Here is a 21,437-nt window from a genome sequence, read left to right as displayed (position 1 = left end):
ATAATTGTCCCTAATGGAAAGTCATTAACTCACAATTACCTGAAACCCTAAATGATAAAAATTTTGATTTGTGATCCACTAATTTTTAGTCGGTCAACCTTATTAAAAACTGAGGGTGAGAATAAATATTATTTATTACATAGATTGTAAACATTTGTTATTATATTGTAATAATATACCATATATAACCATTAGCCTATTATAATATATCCCTGCCTTTTACTTGATAAAGGCCTTTTTTGTTTTAATTATCAAAATAACCATAGGGGCCCAATCAACCCATCATGGGTGTTGAGTGACCATTTTAAAATATATAAAAAAAACATAACTTTTTTCTTTAAAAATGATTAAACTAGTTTATTCTTTTTCAATCTATTTTTTTTAAATTGTTATTGTTTTTTAAATATACTATTTTTTTAAAACTCATTTATTTAAAAAAATATATTATTAAAATGAAAGTATTTATGGACATTTTTTAAAACTTATTTGTGGTTTATTTTTTTAAAAACCTTATTTTAAAATAAAACTTTTAAACTTATTTGAATATTTATTTATTTTTATGTTTTTGATATATCGTAGGCTCCTAGAGATAGACATATGCTTCTTGTTTTCCATCAAATTCTAAGTTCATAGTTTTAGCAACTTCTGCTTAGACAAAAGATGGTTCCACAATGCATTGCTGGGTGACTAAAAATCAGATGCAAATGTAAGCATATGAATTGAAACCTTGATCCTACTCAACATAAGACATGCTATCTATGTAAACAACTTGAGTATTATAAAGGCCCTTTTATGTAGCCAATTTGTGTATAATACATGTTTGTTTTTACTAAGGCAACATGTGCTTCGGGATATTCAAATAAGTGTGGTCCAAGGGCTATTTTGGCAAATGAAATACCCCGAAGCCATTTTGACAATTCAAACAAAGGGCTTTCATAGTGGAAAAGGCCATATATCACAAACATGTAAGGCACATTTTGTGAACATCATAGGATAAGAGTGGATAGGATATGAGAACTGAAAATAGGTAGGAAAGGATATGGACATAATAAGCTCATATCATATCATATGTTTGGTGTGCACCAGATAAACCATTGGATAATATTTTCTATTTTACTTTTGAAGTGGATTAGATAATGATACGATATGATATTAATTATTTGTAAATACACAGAATTACACTTTATAATATAGTTGTATATATATATATATAATAAAGTAGGAAAGTCTCATGTCACGTGTCAATTTCTCATTAAACATTTTTCACCCAAAATCATATAATATTATAGCATCATTAAAATATTTATAATTACCTTTAATGTTTTACCAAAATTTTTGAAGCAAATTATAACTTTAAAAATATTTATAATTTAAAAAAGCATTGATAATTTCAAAATTTGATGAAACTTTGATATAAAATATCATTGAAATATAAACTTCAATTAATTATAGATTATTAGAGGGGTTGTATTGTATAAGCTTCAATAATTTTTAAAATTTAGATCAAGTGTGTTATTTTTAAAAGTTTGAATAACAATATACTTGGTTAAGTTTCAAACATTATTATCAAAATCATGACAATTATGTCAGTTGCAAATATTATTTTTAACATATGTTGATCAATCCCATACATAGCTTGCACATAACACTAGTATATATATATATATATATTAGTTTTCCTTATGATCTACTTAAGGGTATATTTATTATAGTTTCTATTAAATTATTAAAAATATATAACCTATAAATAATACAAGAAAAAATAACTTCCATACATGTAGCAAAATAAATAGATTTGAATATCTTTCACATCAAAATCAATTTAAAAAGAAAAAAAATATTGGGCTTATAAAATATAATCAAAGAAGAGATTCAGGAGTTCGGCAAAGAAACCCTTTAATCGTTTCGGATGTGAGAAATGAAATTTATGTTTTATCTAGTTGTTGATAAGCTTGTTGTCCTAAGATTTGTGTTAGATGATCAAAAGAAGGGATACAATGCAACCCTAGATGAGGGAGAAAAACCAAGTAAAGAACAAAAAAACATTTTAAATTTTTTATCCTATCCTACCCATTTCTATTATGACTCCTCTTAATAATTATTTATCATGTGGTCTATAGGATAAAGTGAGTCAATAGGATAAAACTATCATATCCTATTGGCTTATCAAACAAAAGATTATAGAAGAACATGATAGCTTATCTTATCCTGTCGTTTTTATCCTATCCACTAAACTGGCACATAATGTTATATGGCTAATAAAATATTATTATAAAACTCACTAATAAATAATGTTCAGTTACTAATTTCGTCCAATATATTAAAAAAGTCAATAATATAGATGTATATAACATATCATATGTAATATAATAATATACAATAAGGATAATAAAAATCTAAGTTTAGATAAATGATTTTTAGTTTAGATAAAAGATTAAAAAATCAATTTTTTTATTAATTTTTAATAGTAAAAAATAAACAATAATATATATTTAAAGTTGCAGGCGAATAAATAAATTGGTATAACCTACCCACAATTCTTGCATCATTAAATAAAAATTAATAAAAAAAACTTTCGGTTTATCCACAAAGTGTGTCATAGTATAATAAGAGAATATCTCATACCTGCCCATACATGCTTAAGATTTGGCACATGCAAGTAAGTTTGCCTTATCACCTCCATATTGCTCTCAAAAGATGTGTAGCTACGCAGTACTAGCAATATTAGCATCCATATGCTGGGATCAAATCATAAACTATCAATTTTGCTCCAAGTGTCTCATATTTGCCTTTGCGTGAAAGAGATGTTGGCTGATAATTACCATTCTAGTGATTTCATTGCTATGGAACAAATGAGAGTAGGTGATGTACCTTTCTAACAGAAAGCGTAGAGAGATATTTCTTGGAAGAGCATAGGATGTAGAGGTAGAGGAAGCCTAAGCGACCAACCAAGCAAGCATCTTCTAACACAGAGTTAATAAGTTAGCCTACCGTGAAGCCTGACACTTAGAGGGCAAGTCATGGCTCATGTCTACATGCCACTAACTCATGTAGTAGTAAGTTTGAATGCGATAGATTTCAGCTTCATGGTAGACTCCCAAATAAGAAATATTTAGTGATTTAATCTAGAGCCTAGACATACACTGGTAGAGGCATATATATATGAAGACCCCCCTCCCCTCTCCCAAGATTTTAAATCCTTTATATATATATACTAATCTACCTTAAATTTATAAATTAATATATATAATATATTATAAAATGGCCTTCTCAATATTTTAATTTATCTTAAAAGCTCTAGTTCAAATGGGCCTTGTAATATTTTAGAATAATTTAAAACTTAAAGAGTCCTTCTCCAAAAGTGTTACGCCTTCATCTAAATCCTAATATCTCAAATCCTTGGCCGGTGGTCCTTTCTTGGCCTTCTAAATATTTCTCCCACTTCCCCAAACTCTAACCTCACAAATTAGTGGTCTTTTGATAAAATGACAGAGGGTTTTTTTATAGATCTAAGAATTTAATTTGGTTAATCTCTCTATTAACTATTGTTTTTGTTTAATCACTTGTATGCTTGATTTTTTTTTTCTTTTCATCTTCAAATTTTTTTAAAGATTGAATTTATTATTTTTTAGTCTTGTTTTGTGACTAATTTTGATGAACATGTGGAGTTTAATATCCTAAAAAACATAAGCAATGGGTGGGCTTTAAATATTCAAGTGAATATATATATATATATATTTTTACCTTCTTGTTGTGCATGCTTTCATGTAGTTCTAACTGTTGCCGATGATGAGACAAATATTATAAATTTATTAAAAAGAGTTTCGGAATTGGTACATTGTCGTTTTTTCATTACATTTATCTATCCAGGAGTTGGATTTGCTTATCTAATTGACTTGCATGATAAAATTATGTTTTTGTGATTATTATGAAACATAATTCTTAAAACTCTAGTATTGTTAAGAATATATATGTTATAAATGTAAAGATAGTAATAAGAATAGAGAGCCAGAGTATTTACCAAAAACCCTGAAGAACTGTTCTTCTTCTTCTTTCTTCTTTTATTTCTCTCTTTTCTTTCTCTTCTCTATATATTTTTCAAAGTATACAAAATGAGGGGGTATTTATAGGGTTACAAGAGTTGAATGAGCGGCCGAGATCGATTCGATCCGACGGTCCAAAATACTACCCAGTTGGTGGAATAATACTGATGCACGGTGCCCATACAGATTACCACATGGGCTGGCTGCTACGGTCATTACTGTCGCTACGAGTAATATCTAGAAGTTGCTATAGTAATGCTTACAGCTACTGATGAAATTACTCAGAGTAGGGCATCCATTAAAAAAATATTTGTTTATAACACCCCCTTGGATGCCTACGACCAAAGGATATGCCTCGTTAAAACCTTGCTAGGAAAAACCCAGTGGGATAAAAAACCTAGCTAAGGAAAAAGAGTACACTATCCTTGGCACATTTGAGGGTTCTTGCCTCATTAAAAAAACCTTGCCTCGGGAAAAAAACCCATTGGGACAAAAACCTTGGCGAAGGGAAAAGAGTACAGTCTCCCCCTCAAATAAATAACTTTTAACTCATATCAGAAGTACTTACATCCTTAAGTCTTCTCATCCCGATTTTTGTATATAAGTCTTTGGTGAATGCACTTAGGAAGTGATTTTGTGAATAGATCGACTTGATTCTCAACTGGATTGAATCTTTTTGAACTTCTATAACGCCTTCTTTACGGGAGATCATGAGTGTAGAAAAATTTTGGTGATATATGTTTTCGTTACGTCACCTTTAATATAACCTCCTTGTATTTGAGAAATACAAGCATTGTTGTCTTCATAAATTCTTTGTAGCATTTGTTATTCTTGATGGTAATTTGCGGGATGATCTAGTATATGCCCAATCATAGATCGTAACCATTGGCATTCACGACTTGCTTCATGGAGAGCTAGAATTTCAAAGATGATTTGATGAAGTAGTCGAAGAGTTTGTTTTGTGGAACGCCATGAGATAGTCTGTACCATTGTAAGAAAACATGTATCCGATCCGAGATCGCCCTTTATGAGGATCGAGACGGATACCCAAAGCATCAAGAAAAACTCGTGAGGTTGGATGAAGACTCATGTCGATAGAATAAACCCGGATCCGTAGTTCCTCGTAAATAACGTAGCACATCTTTTTATTCCTTTCCAGGTGTCTTCGTGTCGATTGTAGAAGCGTATCTTGCTAGAAGATTTCTGCCAAAAGCTATATCTCGGTCTCGTATTATTTGCAAGATACATTAATGCACCGATTGCACTTAAATATGGAGTTTTCGGACCAAGAATGATCTCTCCCTTCTTCCGTGGGCGAAATGGATCTTTCGAACATCAAGAGTTCGGACGACCATTGGCATACTCAGGTGGATAAGCCTTCTCCATATTGAATCTCTTGACGACCTTTTTCTCGTATAGGTTGATTGATGCACAAATATTCACGAGGATAAGTGCTCGATTTGTATACCCTAGACGAATTTGGTCTTTCCCAAATCTTTCATTTCAAATTCTTTTTCAAATATGATGTCTGCGAGTTGCAATTTCGGAAGAAGTGCCTACAAGATTTAAATCATCCACATATACTGCTATCACAACAAAACCGTTAGTATAACTTTTAATAAACACACATGGACATATACTATCATTTTGGTATCCTTCTTTTATAAGATATTCACTGAGACGGTTATACCACATCCGTCCAGATTGTTTTAACCCATAAAGAGATCTCTGTAATTTAATAGAGTATAAATGATGATTATTTGTAATGTTTGTTTTTCTATATCCTTCAGGGATTTTCATATATATGTCATTTTCAAGTAATCCATACGAGATATCGTGACAACATCCATCAACTCAGCATATCTAATTTATTACTATCTGCCATGGCAATTAAAAAAATCTAAAAAGTAATTCCATCCATTACGGAGAGTATGTCTCTTCATAATCAATACCAGGCATTTGAGAAAAAAACCTTGAGCAACCGGTCTTGCTTTTGTATCTCATAATTTGATTATTTTCATTTCTTTTTCTCACAAACACCCATTTATAACCGATCTGGTTTTTATCCCTTACTGTGTTGGCACTATCACTCAAACACCTCACGCTTTTGATAGGGAATTTAGCTCGACTGGATAGCTTCTTTCCATTTTGGCCAATCATTTCTTTGTCGACATTCTTCAATGGATCGTGGCTCTGGATCATTATCAGTATTTATTTCTATATCTGTAGCCACATTGTAGATGAATTATATCATTTATTTTCGTCTCATGCCGATTCAATCTTTGACCATCATCTACATAGCAAATTGAATTTTTCAACATTTTTCGTAAATATCATCCCCATTGATTCTTCATTAACTTGTTCGAGGGTTTTATAATTTCTCTCCCTTTTCACATGGGAGATCCTTATCTTTATTTTTCCGCTTCCTTTTTCTAGGGAGTCGAATCTTTGGCACCAATTGGTCTTCCACGCTTTTTGTCGTGGTTTATTTTCTACTTGATTTTTCTTTTCAATGGATTCTTAGGAATCTCAATTTCTTGCAGGGAGCATTAGCAGCTGGTATATATGATTTGGTTACCATTTTAGTATCAGTGAATGCATCAGGTATTTCATTTGCAATATTTTGCAATTTAATGATCCTTTGAACTTCAAGTTCACATTCATTGAATACGAGGATCATATGTATGTAATCGTGATGCATTCCAATCAATTTCTTTTTGCTCATTTTAAGTAATCATTTCTCCCCCTAATGCAGGGAAGACAGATTCATCAAAATGACAATCAGCAAATCTTGCAAGTAAATACATCCCCGTTAATGGTTCTAAATATCGTATAATTGAAGGGGAATCATAACCAACATATATACCAAGTGCGTTGTGGACCCATTTTTTGTACGATTTGGTGGTGGTATTGGCACATATCTTGCATAACCAAATATTCTTATATATGAAATATCGGGAGCTCTTTACCCATAACAAGTTGGTGTGGTGAATATGAATTACATGCAGATGGGTGGGATCCGTATTAAAAGTCTGCAGCATGCAAAATAACATGACCCCACGCACTTGTAGGCGCTTTCGTCCTTAATAACATCGATTCGGGCAATAATCTGAGTCTTTTAATTAATGACTCCGCTAACCCATTTTGGGTATGTACATGAGCCTACTTGGATGCTCAACATGTATTCCAATCCCATCCAATAATCATAAAATGATTTTTGATGAAAAATTCACCGACATTATCAAGGCGAATTGTCTTTATGGGATAATCTGGAAATTGTGCTTTTAAGCCCCGATAATTTGTGCCAATAACCTTGCAAATGCTACATTCCTTGTAGAGCGAAGTGAAACATGGGACCATCTAGTCGATGCATCGATTAAAACCATAAAATACCTAAATGGTCCACATGACGGATGTATTGGTCCACAAATGTCTCCTTGTATTCTTTCTAAAAATTTAGGAGATTCACCGATCACCTTTGTTATAGAAGGTGCAGTTGTTAGCTTTCCCATTGAACATGCTTTCGAACATGCGTATTCATTATGTGTTAGGATTTTTATAATCCTTCGGTGGGTGTCCATGAGAACTAGTAATAATCCGGTCGCAACATACATAGCACTCGGATGTCCAAGTCTTTCATGCCATATTTTAAATATCTCGGGTCATTAACCTTTACGGGTTAATACCGTATGTGATTCCATCACTTTAATACGTGTAAAATATAATCCACGAGGATATCACGGGAAAGCTTTCAAGTACACGTTTTTGGCATGAAATGACTTGTGTAATATAAAGATATTCTTTTCCTTCCTTATCAACCGTCTCTAAATGATATCCATTATGACGTATATCTTTAAAGCTTAAAAGGTTCCTCCTAGACTTAGGGGAATAGAGAGCATTTTTCATCTGCAAGGATGTCCCATTTGGCAACATCAATGCTGCTTCTCCAGAACCTTCAACCAGGTCTGATGACCATGCTATTGTGACTATACATGCCTTTCTCATTGATAAGGATATAAAATATATTTTTCTTGTCAAAATAGTATGCGTTGTCCCGTAATCAATAATGCATTCATCATCAGCCATATTCTAACAAAACAAAAGAAAAACATAATTTAATAAAACATAAAGACATATTACATACTAGTCTATAAGAAATCGACATATCTAAATATGTATTTTTCGATTACATTTAAATTATTTATGGAATTATCCTCAATTGGATCAACTATGGGGTTGTCGAGCAAAAATTTGTCTCAATATCTTTACCTTTCTTGTTTTTAAGTGATTCTTGGTAAAGATGGACAAAATGTTTTGGGGTCCTGCAAATTCTGGACCAATGACCTTCCGAGCCACTAGCGATAGCATGTATCTTTCTTTGTCTCTAACCCCATCTTGTGGCTTTTGATTTGCTTCACTGATGTACATCAATTCTATTATCGCGTGGTCCCGATATTATTTCGGCCCCCACCACGACCGCGTAGTCCTCGACCACCATAATTTCCTCGTCCACCGCGGTTTTTAAAACTAGCACCGCGACCACGCCATCTTCTTTGCCCAAAATTAATTTCTGGCAGTGGTGCTGATCCGGATGGTCGAGATTGATGATTACTGCATCAACAATTCATTGTTTTGCTCACCACAAGGGAGACAAGAAATTAATTCAGAGAATTTTGTAAAAATTCTTTTCTCTATATTGTTGTTGTAATATAACATTTCGATGCGTGAAATGTTGTAAATATTTTCTCGAGCATCATTCCTTCACATCACTTGTTTCTCCACGAGAGGGCAATCTTGAAAACAATTTTAAATAGCTCAGAATTATATTCTTGCACGCTTTTAAAATCTTGAAACCTGAGGCTTGACCAATCATTGCGTGCTTTTGGGCAAGTAGACCATTCCGAGATGTTCAAATCTCTCTTTCGGGGATAACCACAATTCTCGTGGATCCTCAATGGTCAAGTATTCATTCTTCAGGCCATCATCAATATGATGCCTTATAAATATTAAGGCCTTCGCCTTATTATCACTAGGCTCATTGTTATTAGCCCTCAATAGTTTTTACTCGGGTTTCTTGCTTTTCGGATGGAGCTTGATATCGAGGGCTCCGGGATATATAATTGCTCCCCGAGATTTGAAGGGCCTCAAATTCTCTTTTTGCAATATTTGCCATTTTCTCTTCAAAATAATAATACAACATGTAATTAGAATAGAGAGTACAGAATAAAACATAAAGCATCTATACTGTTCATGTACTGCAGTCTTGTTCATGTATACTGATACTTGTTCATGTATCGGTACTATTCATGTATACTAGATCTGTTCATACTTTACTGCAATTATTGCAGCATTGGGAATTAAAAATTTGTTTGAAAGTGATTATAAGTTAAAATGGAAGAAGAAGTAAAGATAAGGGAGAGAAGAAAGTAGGGGGCCGACGAAGAAAGGCCGGCCGCGGAGAAATCCGGAAAAAACCAAGCTGGAGGAGGGCCGACGGGGAGAGAGACGGGCCGGCGGAGAAGAGAAAGGGTCGGGAGGTTCGCGGTGGAGTTTTTCCCGCTTGCGGGATCCGAGGCTTACCATGGCGAGACTTAGGGGAAGATTATACCGAAGATTTGGATTTGATAGTAAATCTCATTGTAATAATAATATTATTATTTTTCTTGTTTATTTTAAAAGTAATGGTAATATTAGCCTTAGTGGCTTTAGTACTGTATGTTTTTTATGTATGCTTCTAAGAAAATCTTATGTATTGTTGACTGAATAAAATGTATGGTTTGGTAGTATTATATTATCTGTCGATCCTTCCTGCATTCAGTGTTAGAAATGGATTCCACATATATAACATATATATTAGATGAGTCAAAGAAAATTAAAATCATATGAGCAAATTCGTGCTGATAACGTGTTAAGAATATATATGTTATAAATGTAAAGATAGTAATAAGAATAGAGAGCCAGAGTATTTACCAAAAACCCTGAAGAACTGTTCTTCTTCTTCTTTCTTCTTTTATTTCTCTCTTTTCTTTCTCTTCTCTATATATTTTTCAAAGTATACAAAATGAGGGGGTATTTATAGGGTTACAAGAGTTGAATGAACGGCCAGGATCGATTCGATCCGACGGTCCAAAATACCCTGGTTGGTGGAATAGTAACAGTACCGGCGGCTGCTACAGTACCACATGGGCGGCTGCTACAGTGTTGCGGCTGCTACAGTAATATCTAGAAGTTGCTATAGTAATGCCGGCTGCTACAGTGAAATTGCTACAGTAGGCATCCATTAAAAATATTTGTTTATAACAAGTATGAATTAGTTTTATTTTGTACTTTTATTTTGTATCTTCATCCTTGTAAAAAATTACTTTTAAATTTTAAGATAAAATTTCAAGTTAATTGTGAAAGATGAAGAAGGCAAAGACAATTGATAAATTTGAAGTTTTTCTCTTTTACATACTCTCAATGCTTTTATATATGAAATATCATATATAATAACATTTTAAAAAAATTTACGTAATAGTGCACATATATAAAATAGATTATACCAAATCTTTTTTAATATATTTGATTTTAATTTGGATTGAAACCTTGGCTCCACCACTATAAACATATATGCATGAGATTAGAAGGAGATTTCAATTTCTTGAGGCATATGATGATGCTCATGCAGTCTCACATTGTGGGGTGATGGAACAATGAAATTGTGAAAGGTTGCTTTGGAGACATCAACAAGGTTACAAGAGTGGAACATCAAAAAGTGGATTTTTGAAAGTTTATATTTAGCATGCAAAGTATGTATTTTTTGGGAATTTGTTAGTTTATTTTGTATGCTCTTTTTGCATGCATTTACCAATCGATTTTTGTTTTTATTTGTTTTTACTTGAAAAAATATTTCACTCTTTGTATATATTCACTATTAATGATTGTTTATTAAAAGTAATTAATATTGTATATTATTTATGTTATGCCAAACACAAACGAATAATATGAAGAAAAACAAAAAGAAAAATAGTAGCACTACAGAGATTTTACATGGTTCGGTCTATATGACCTACTACGTCCACGGGCAGGGAAATAGAGATTTCTTATTTTTCTCTTTCGAGGAAAAAAACTCATCCTGATGGTATAGATAAAAAACACTATATATATCCAAATTAAAATAAAATAATATAACCCACAATGGATCAGTCTGTTGGGCATGCCCAAGCCAAAAGCCCACCAAAGATTTTCATTGAAATCTCTAATTTAGGGTCGAGTCATAATTTGGATAAGGTTACAATCACAATCAATTTCAAATTCAAGGCATCTCAACAAATCTCCACCTTGACTTAAATTTTCCCATGCATCAATAACAAAGAACATCTATCAATTCATTAGTCACCAACATGGAACCCACTCAACTTTACTATTATTATTATTATTATTATTATTTTTATTGCATTTTGGAGCCTAACTTTGTCAATTACCAACGAACCAGGATATTGATGACTTTAATAGCATGTCAGATTCCTTGCTTTCTTCTTCCATCAATATATATATATATATTTTTGGGTACATACATGTTTGCATGACAATGCTTTATGTGCATAAATATATTATGAAGTTGTACAATCATTATCAACCATTAATGAAGTTCAGTCCTATATCGAACTATTGAAGTTATACAAATCGGTACTAATTTTCACTTCATCGAGCACACCACTGCAACATCGATGATATTAAAGCCGGTTCCCATGCGAGCAACAACAATATACATAAAGCCCTCATATGATACATAGCGCGCTATCTCAATCATCTCGAACTCGTGCCGGCAATGATGTTAACGAGTCCGATCCCTCGATAAGCAAGTAGCATGTGCATGTGCCGAGATCATCGCACACGAACCATTCACATGGTGACAAGTAGAGGGATCTCAGGTCTTTGGCAACCCTCATGCGACACCTCCCTCCCTCTTCGTCGCTTTCTTTGGCCTCGGACTTAAGCTCGACAACGGGGATTAAGCCATCATCATCCTTGTCACTTTGTTGCTTTCGTCATCACTTGAAGAATGGTGTGCCTTGCTAATCCGGCTTCATTATGAGAGGAATCACGCCTTAGACCCTCGTGAGTCTCTTGGAAACGCATGGGGCTCGGGAATCTGGGTAGCTCGAGGAGGACATGAAGCCGCCACCGGAGAAGATGGTGGCAATACCATCATATTAGCTGAAGTATATCTCAAGAACTGGAATTTGAGACCTAGATTTGAGTAGTATAATATCATGAGAATCACGAAAAGATAACACCCGATCCGGGGACGATGTTAACCCCTTCTTAGTGAACTTGCAAATGAATGTTCTCATTCTCATTGATATCTTGTGCAGAAATTTTTAATCAAATTGGAGAGGTCCTTTTGTAGAGTAACACCGGTGAAGAGATACCCTTCCCACGATTATGCATGTGACCCATGGCTCGCGGTTGTCGGAGGTTGCACTAAAGGCGAGGTAGCGCAGTGGCTTCGATTCTCTTTAGCGAACACTGAGAAATTGAGTCTACCTTTGACCGATCATATGTTTTGTTGTCGCATCTTGCATGATTTCAACAACGAGATGACCAATGAGAAACCCGCATGACCTTGTTCTGCGTGTGAAGCGCCTTGTGAATTAGAGTAGTTGTTGACGAGCTCCTGATTTTCGCTCAAGCCACCAGCGACTCCAGTCCTTCATGAGGCGCATCCTTCGAGGATCATCGCAAAAAGTGAAGCAAATGTCGGCTTAGATCAATAGGATAATACTCTCAAATTTGACAGGGGAACTCGACATGTCTCCACCTCCTTTTTTCCATTTGACAGAGAAGCGAAATGCAATAAGCAGAGCGAGACGGCGGCAAAGCAATGATGATAGCGGCGGTTGCGGCGATGAGTGAGACAACAACAACCTTCCAACGGCTGGCGACAGAACGATAGCATCAAGCATGGCATAGCGACCAGTCGTGACGAAGCGACGAGATCGTGCGTCTTTCTTTTCTCTTTACATATGTATATATATATGAATATAGGTTTGGAGAGAAAAATAAGAACCTTCTTCTTCTTTTTCATCTTTTTCCTTCACTCTTCTTCAATTTTCTCTTCTTGGATTTCTTCCTTCTCTCCCTCAGTGCTCGTCGCTCCCTACTTTTATAAGACAATCTCAGGTCTCCAAGCGTGGTACTCGGTTGTATCATCGTGGGCACGGATTTGTGTTCCGCTGGGGAACCACTGACGCGACCTCGCCTCAGAGTTAATTTAATTATATATATATATATTATATTTTTAATTAATTTATTTATTTTTCTTATTTATTATTATCATTATTGTTGTTATTATTGTTATTATTATTATTTTAATTTATATCTTATTATTTTATTTATATTTAGTTTGATTTTTATTTATTATTATTATTTTTAATTTAATTTTATTTCTATTTTTATTATGATATTATTATAAATGTATACATATATATTTAATAATACTTTTTCGTTATTATAATATATATTATTTTTATTGTATTAGTACTAATTTATTATCATTGTCATAATGATTATACAAATATATTTTTCTTTTTAAATTTATTTATTTATTTTTATTGATCGGGGGTGACCACTCGATAAGTTTCTATTTTAATTGTATTTTTCCTTTATTTTAATTTATTATATTTATATATTATTATTTTAATTTATTAGTATTTATTTATTTATTTTATCTTCATTTGATATATATGTTTATTTTTATTTTGATTTTCGATAAAATTAACTTTATCTGATTTGGATTTTGTTATTATTATATTTATATTTATTTTTTATTTTTATTATCTTTATCTGATTTTTGTTTTAATAAGATTTTTATTATTAATATATTTATATATATATATATTATTATTATTATTATTTTGTATTATTTATTTTTATTATCATTATCATTAGTTTATATATATATATATATATATATATATATATATATATATATATATATATATACATATAATTTGTCTCTCGATCTTGGGATTGTAGGATTTGCCCTCAGAGCATGCATGATCTCAGGGGGCCGACAGATTTCCCAGATTTAGGATAGTCCCTCGAGATGTAGTGCTCTACCGATTTTTGCAGACTGAGTATTTTTAGACCGGCCTCGAGATCCTGCTCCCGGCTAGTCTTGGGATTTTGGATATTTTGGATCACTTGAGATATGTGCTCCCGACTAGTCCCCGAGATTTTTAGTATTTAGACCGCCTCGAGATCCGTGCTCTCTACCGATCTTGAGATTTGTGTATTTTTGGATATGGATCGCCTCGACATCGAGCACTCTGCTAGTGACCTTGAGATTTGAGTATTTTTAGACCCGGCTCGAGATCAATACTCGACTAGTCCTATGATTTTGCGTATTTTGAATATGACGCTCTCGAGATCAACACTCTCAGTCCAGTGTTTGAGCATTTTGCACCACCTCGAGATGCAGTTCGGGTCGGGTCTTAAGATTTGCAGGTGTGTTTTGGATATCTTGGACGCCTTTACAGCGTGCTCTCGCGAGGGCGATCTTGCGATTCTGAAAGGCTATTTTATGACCGCCTCGAGATGCGCAGGTCTCATCGATCTTCGAGATTTGTGTGTTTGGATGTTTTGGATGCGTCCGAGCTCGGTGCTCTACGGTGCTCTCGAGGACTTCAGTGTATTTTAGACCGCCTCGAGATCGGTGCTCTCGACTGGTCCTGAGATTTGTGTATTTTGAAATTTTGGATCGCCTCGAGATCGACACCTCTACCGGTCCGGTCGTTTCGAGCATTTTGTACGCTCTCAAGACGCGTGCGTCTTGGGTCGGTCTGTAAGATTTGCGTATTTTGGATATCTTGGATCTCATCAAGATACGTGCTCTACGCGATCTTGAGATTTGAGTATTGTGCAGTACCTCTCGAGATTCGCGGCTCTCGGTACCGGCTCGCAGATTTGTAGGTATTTTGGATATTTTGGACCGCCGAGGATCGGTGCTCTCGGCCCGATCTCGAGACTTTAGTATTTTAGACCGCCTTGAGATCGAGGTACTCGCGACTCAGTTCCTGAGATTTGTGTATTTTGGATATTTTGTTTAAATTAGAATACATGCATTTATTTATTTATTATTATTATTATCATTATCATTATTATTATTATTATTAATTAATATGGCCATATAAACCAATGCGCACATGCATACTTCTCTTTGAAGAAATTTTAATGAGATTGAGTGAAGTAAGTACTAAGAACTTTCTACCATGTCGTTTCGTTGAGCGTGTTTTTGATTCTTGAAAATGAAACTAAGATAACATGGCATGGCTTCATTATAAACGCGCACTTAAAAAATTACCATTTCGCACGTAGACAATCGCATGACCGGCCTACTCTTTTATTATTTAATAGACTGCACGTTCGCTTATGTATAAACATTCCCACATTACATAGTACTTTTAGAAAACCCACCATTACAGGTGGTACAGTCTTTTCCTTGTCATCAATGAGATGGTGCCTCCTTCGCAATTGTCCTTACCTATGCCATGGACCTTTCTAATTTGTTAATTCTATTCCGCCTCTGTTGATGACTTATAGCCTTCTCGAGGACAAGAACCATTTTCTTTTTTGTAACAAAGAAACCGTCGTTTTTATAATAAGCTTGAGACATTTTTTGCTTTTTGTAAACTTCAAGATTTTGTCAGCATTTCCTCATCCTTTTTTCATCAAAGAGAGTCTAACTCGCTCAAGAAGTCGAACATTATCTTGGTAGATATTTCATTCTCAACGCCATCTTTAGTGGTGGGAATTTGAATTTCGGAGGCATGTACCCGCTTCAATTCCAAACACTAAAGAGTGCGGTGTGCACTGTGTTGGAGTCCCATACGTGGTACCATATGCCCAGCATTTCGGGAGCCATCATGTCAATCTTTTTTTATTTTTAGACAGTCTTTCTTTAGTAATTTTGAGAGAGAGTTTTGTTAAATGCTTCCTACCAACCCATTTGCTCAAGATTATAGATGGATATATACCTATTTTTTATGGTGATGTTGGGCAACCTCCCAATTTAAAACTTCTAAAAGCCAAACATTATCTCAGACACCTCCTTAAGCTCCAAACTGAATAGGATATCGAAGAATTGGCGGACATTATCGCCTTACTCTTAGCTGAATGCCTCCTACCATCTAGAGAAAATGAATATTGTTGCGTACCAATATGAATCCGTTCCGTAAGATGATGGAGGTCAATAGACCAATCACATATGTTCTATATCTCTCAAAGTCGATAGAAGAAACCAGGGATGTAGATTCGGATGCTAATGAATAAAATCCCCATGAATTTGACATAGATGGCATTTTTTTCGCATAGCCCATCAATCTCCCACCATGGCTGGCCATCACTATCCCATGCTGGACCCATACATCTTGGGTCCTGGACGCGGCACCACATATCCCAAAGTGTACACTTGGCTATTCTCGCTTCTTCATATGAAAGACATCGAGAGTGTCGATCATACGATCTCGCTACAACATTTCCTCATTAAATGAGGGTAAATCTAGAGCCTTCGCTTTATTTGAAGGCTTTTTATTTGTCCCCCGGCAATTTATCATATTTCAAATATTCCATGAATGCTTGCTCCAATCTTCCTCCCTAGTATCTCCAAGTGAAGGTTTCCATCTTTTTCTTCTACTATTTCTTCTTCAATCACTTAGAATCACTCAGGGTCTTCATTTTTACATAGTGATTCGAATCCCATCATGATTCGATTTGCAAGCTCTTTCACTATTTTGCCAAAGAATCGTACTTTCTCCATTTTCTCAGATTCGAAACTCGCTTCAAATTACACTTTGGGAAATTCTTTCTTCATTAACATTTTTGACCTTCTTATAGTATTTTTAAGAAGTTCAAATTTTGTATATTTTGTATTCTCCTTCGACTTGTTTGATGATGAGTTGTGAGTCTCCAAATACATGGATACATTGAATTTCCATTTGATCGCTAATTCCAAACCGCCCATGAGCTTCATATTCGCTGCTCATCAAGCCAGGTACGACTCTATAAGGGAAAGTATTATCCGAGGATTCTCTCGGTGACAAACACAAGTCCTATCCCGCTTTTAATTTGTGGAAGCTCATACCAATGCCGCTTTATGGATGATGCCCCATCAGCACAACAAGCATTTCTACTTCTACTATGTTGCCCTTCATTAGGGAGATCATAATTATGCTTAATCATCGTGAGATGCGCCGAAAAATCTGCTAGTGCTTGCCCCTTAATAGCTTTTTGTCAGTGTATGTTATATCAAACTCCATTAAGATCGCGGCACATTTTGCAAGTCTTCCTGTGAGTAATGGCCTCACATGAGATATTATTATTTGCTGTGACTGCCTCTTTATATTTAGGATAATTTACGCACCAATAAGTAGGTGCTTCAATTTTCCATCAAGACACACCGTATTAAACAATGCTTCACGCCGCATTATCACTCCCTATCAACATTCTGCCGAGGTAATATACCCATTTTCCTTTTGCCATCTTCATATTATTTTGAGCTAGCATGGTCTCCAATGATCCTTCTAAGGCAACAAGATATATAGATTTAGTGGTTTTCTTGAATTGTATCACATCGGTGGATTCAGCCTTATATCTTCAAAGTCCTTCCACCAGCAGGCCGACCAATCCTAGAAAGGCTTGCATCTTCCCGACAAGTTGAAATGAATCTTGATGCGTCAAACGCCTCTTTAAAGAACGCACTGTTTTCACTGTTCAGTGAGATGATTTCCATGATTGCCCTTGATTCAGAAGGATTCATCTCTTATCCCCGATGTCTGGGCTAACAAAACCCAAAACTTTCCCGATAGGATCTCAAAGGCGCATTTACTGGTTCATTTTTCAATTTATACTTTCCGAAATCCGCCCCGATCATGATGTTTTAATTTGAGCCACAACCGTATCATCTATACAAGATTAACGAGACCTTGAATCAATTATAACACCCGCTCATAGCTCTTTGATATGTTTCCGTGACAGCCAGTCAAATGGTACACCGAACAATATATGCCCATAGTGTTCGAAAGGCGATATTTCATCATCTCGAAAGTGCATCTTGACGATTATACCTCAGTATCCATCTATAAAGGAGAACATTCATACCGTAGGTGTCAGTCGATCATGATCATGACCAAGAAAGAGGTCATCTTTCTGGGACACGCTGTTTAAATCTCCGAAATCAACGACATCCTTATCCGCCAATCTTTTCATGTGTACTATACCCGGCAAACCCAATCTGGGTATTCCTCAATAACATTTGCTTCTATCAACTTTTTGTTTCCTCTATCACTTTCTCTTAAATCAAATTTCATCTTTCGTGGGCCTCGCTGATCGAGTAACATCAATTATCACCAATCATGAACGTATTATTTCATTCTCCGTACCGCATCTCATTACAACTCAGCAAAACAAATCAATATATTCTTTCTCAAAAGAGTCACATGACTTTTGTTCTTCCTGTCACTAAGCAAGACTTAAGAAAGTTGGTCTTGGGTCTTCATCACTCTCCCGTTGATTTCAATTAACCCATCAATTGTTGATCAATTCACCATCCTCTAATTCGTGTGGTGCACTTTTCATCTAACATCTTCTTTCTTCCGTGAGACTCCATCAGTAAATGTTTTAATGTTTTGAAGGTTCGTATCAACCTACCCCTCTTTGTCGATGGGAATGGTTCCATAATTGGCGAAAATTTCGAGGGCCATTTCTTTTCGACTAATTTATTTTACCCCAAACTCTTCAACTATCCTCCCGAGTTTGGTTAGTGGTATTGGCTTGGAAAGTTTATAGGTCGATTTCACTAATCCTCTTCTTTTTTCACGTGTATAATGTCATCATTTGAAATTTTGTTATTTTTTTAACTCAGAGAAGAGAATGCATCTTCCATCCTTATTTCGAGTTTCCGGCACATAGAATGTCTTCAATCGCTTCAACTGTGTCAATCTTCAAATCATCTAGGATTTCACAGAGTCATCTAGAACCCTTGTGATACGCAATGCGCTTTCTTGTGGACCCTCCGGCTGACTTTAAAATATTTTCATATCTATCGAAGATTCAAGATCACCCACATAGCGAGCAATGTCGATTCTTTCATTTTGGATATCGACATAGCATTAGATGGTTTTGCCAAAGTATTTTACGAATTACTGTTTGCCTCCTTGAGATGCCGCTCACATAGTATTTGTCCTCATAATGTATTTCACGGACAATCAAAAGCTGAATTTCACCATCAATTTCGGTATTCTTCTCCATCCACCACATATTTCACGCATCGATGAATGTATCGGCGACCATCCTGCCATGGATCCACGGCTCACTCCAACAAAGTTTCTCATATTTAGTACCGCCATCACTCACATGGGTTCACATCGACATGATCTTTCTCCACCTCGAGTGGGAGGCGATGTATCCCAATGCTTTCCGACCACGCGATTAAAGCCTTGAATAATGATCATTTCTCGGAGATAAATGACATTTCTAGAGCTAATGCCCGAAGAGTGCATGGTGGTCGCTAGCTTAAGGAAGGACCCTGATCAACAAGCAATTCGAATGATCTTTATGTCACACAAGACCCCTCTGGCTACACAATGGTCTATTATGCTCGTAGTTCCAAGTACTAAGTCTTCATCTGAATGATACCGAAGTATGTAAGTTGCATACATAGCTTCACATATTAATTTAGCAAAACAAGCCCCGATACTCCTCGAAAGTTTTGTAGTGCATGTATTAAAGATTCCCCGACTTCTGACATCACCGCATCATACATGCTACGTAGAGCCTGGGACTTTTCTTTAGTGTGTGCCAGTGATATTATACTCGGGTTTCTTCAACGGTCTCTTTGGTAATACATTTTCCCTTCTATCATCTTCTCTTTATTTTTATCATTAGAGCTCAGAAGCTTATCTTGATCGAGTAACTCTCTGCGCGTTCAAAAGTTGCATTTGACGTACGTGGCAGTGATTACTTCATCCTCTTCATCCGAAAATTCAACTCATCATCAGAACCTTCCAGACATGTTATGGCACAACAAACACCTCTCGCTTCGAAATAATCATCAGTTAACTTCAAATTTCCCAGGAAACTTTGCTTTTTGTAGCCATTCTTGAAAAATTCGATCAATCTTCAATAGTGTGTCCCACAAGTCGGTGAGTTATGGACAATAATTTGGGTAGTCAGTCCAACCGCATCAAGCACACAACCTGGCTTAGGTAAATCTCAGCCCTTCTTCCATGGTCTCGATTTAAAAGCTCTTCTTTTGTCTCTGCTCTGATCTCAATGATTGGAGGAATGGGATTTATCTCAGCATTTGCTGATTGAGAACGTCGGCTACCATGATTTTGAAACCCAACATTATCGCTTTGTCAACCTGGAGGATATATCCCAGATTCATCCCATTTATTATCAGCAATATGCAGTTGCATTAGCTCTATCAGCGATTCCTCCGCCACCTCTCTCATATGAAAGAAGGGAATTTCTTTAGCAGGCATCACATTTCTCAAGATTTTATATTTTGCGTCTTTGGAGCATAGTACGGGATTCTTTGGGTTTTCCTCGAGTGCAGTGGCTCGAGAGTTTGGCATCATGCCTTCTTTACTCCTTTCTCTCCCATCACCATCTTCTTTTCTCGCTTCTTGCCAATATAAGGCCAACCAGGCAGTAATTCATGCGCTCTTTCCTTCGACTCTAAAAACTATCTTCTTCATCATCATTTTGGTTATATATGGGTATTCACCTCCTGTGACAGCCCTCGCAAGTTTCCACTTTCAGCATCGCTTCATCATTTTCTTCATCTAATTCGGTAGCTCTTTCACTTCCTCGTGAAATACTCTTTAAGAGTGATCGACACCCTTTCCTTCTGCGTTTCATATTCTTCAAGTGATTCAATATATTATTCTATGATGGATTTCTTGTGTTTTGAGTGCTCGCATTTTTTCTTTTTCTTCTTATTTTTCTTCTTGGTTTGCTTTACTGGAAGTCCTTCAGGAGGTTTCTCGACATTTCTCCACTTGATCCATGGAAGCCTCGACCAACTTCTTAGGCATTTTCGACTTTTGGATATGAATACTTCCCACAATTCTTTCTAGAACGAAGGAGGTTTACCATCAAATCGCACTGAGCATTATTTTATTACCCACCACCGGTGATTTCCCCTTGGGATAATCCCTCATAGTCTGGGGTAGTCACATATCAGATATGTTCAGCATGCTGTTCCAAGAGAACACTTTTTGAGAGTGTAATCTTTCCCTTCTGATATCGACGCTCAAGCCAATCTTTAAATACATGAAGAATCTTCAATTGTATGTCCCAACACTCTATGGTATGGGCAATAATTAGATGATCCTTTTACTTTGTTAT

This window comes from Dioscorea cayenensis, chromosome 3 (assembly GCF_009730915.1).
Source record: "Dioscorea cayenensis subsp. rotundata cultivar TDr96_F1 chromosome 3, TDr96_F1_v2_PseudoChromosome.rev07_lg8_w22 25.fasta, whole genome shotgun sequence".
Lineage (NCBI taxonomy): Eukaryota > Viridiplantae > Streptophyta > Magnoliopsida > Dioscoreales > Dioscoreaceae > Dioscorea > Dioscorea cayenensis.
Note: the sequence above shows the minus strand (reverse complement) of the source record.